Source organism: Triticum dicoccoides, chromosome 3A, assembly GCF_002162155.2.
Source record: "Triticum dicoccoides isolate Atlit2015 ecotype Zavitan chromosome 3A, WEW_v2.0, whole genome shotgun sequence".
Lineage (NCBI taxonomy): Eukaryota > Viridiplantae > Streptophyta > Magnoliopsida > Poales > Poaceae > Triticum > Triticum dicoccoides.
The window spans coordinates 33,971,184-33,972,398 of NC_041384.1; the positions used below are offsets into that span (position 1 = coordinate 33,971,184).

General features: G+C 46.1%; 1 pseudogene; it reads right to left on the minus strand.

The window, feature by feature from the left end:
* Positions 1-730: 730 nt before the first annotated feature.
* LOC119273859 lies at positions 731-869 on the minus strand (annotated as a pseudogene).
* Positions 870-1,215: the final 346 nt, after the last annotated feature.

Sequence of the window (1,215 nt, forward strand, 5' to 3'; positions counted from 1 at the left end):
CATAACAACATACATTGTTCCCTTTGTCATCGGTATGTTACTTGCCCGAGATTCGATCATCGGTATCTCAATACCTTGTTCAATCTCGTTACCGGCAAGTCTCTTTACTCGTTCTGTAATACATCATCCCGCAACTAACTCATTAGTTGCAATGCTTGCAAGGCTTAATTGATGTGCATTACCGAGAGGGCCCAGAGATACCTCTCCGACAATCAGAGTGACAAATCCTAATCTCGAAATACGCCAACCCTACAAGTACCTTCGGAGACACCTGTAGAGCACCTTTATGATCACCTAGTTACGTTGTGATGTTTGGTAGCACACAAAGTGTTCCTCCGATAAACGGAGTTGCATAATCTCATAGTCATAGGCACATGTATAAGTCATGAAGAAAGCAATAGCAATAAACTGAACGATCAAGTGCTATGTTAACGAAATGGGTCAATTCAATCACATCATTCTCTAATGATGTGATCCCGTTAATCAAATGTCAACTCATGTCTATGGCTAGGAAACATAACCATCGTTGATCAACGAGCTAGTCAAGTAGAGGCATACTAGTGACACTCTATTTGTCTATGTATTCACACATGTATTATGTTTCCGGTTAATACAATTCTAGCATGAATAATAAACATTTATCATGATATAAGGAAATAAATAATAACTTTATAATTTCCTCTAGGGCATATTTCCTTCACCGGGGTGTTGTTGTAGAGGGCGAGGTGCTGATCAAAGTTGCTCATCTGAGCGTAGAGATCGTCGAGGCTGATGGTGTCGGTGCGGGCGTCGTTGGCGGAGATGAGGGGATGGTACTCCATGTCGAAGCCGGTGGTGATGTAGGAGACGAGCTCATCGTCATCGATGGGCTTTCCAGCGGCCGCGAGCTCATCTGCGAGTGCCCTCATGTGGGCGAAGTAGGTAGGAACAAATTGCGTCCCTTTCTGCACCATGGAGAGAGCAACTCGGATGTTGTTGACGCGGGCTCGAGATTGCGACGAGAACATGTGAGCAAGAGCTGACCAGAGCTCATGCGGCGTGGCGATGGAGGTAACCTGCACGAGGATCTCTTTGGTGAGGGTACTAAGCAAGTATCCGAGTACCTGCTACCATTCTCTGAACCAGATTGGATGGAGAGTGTTCGGAGTCTGCTCTTCTTTCCCGTGTTTGTCCTTCGTGGTGAGGATCTTGACAGGTTCCGGCATGGCCCCGTCG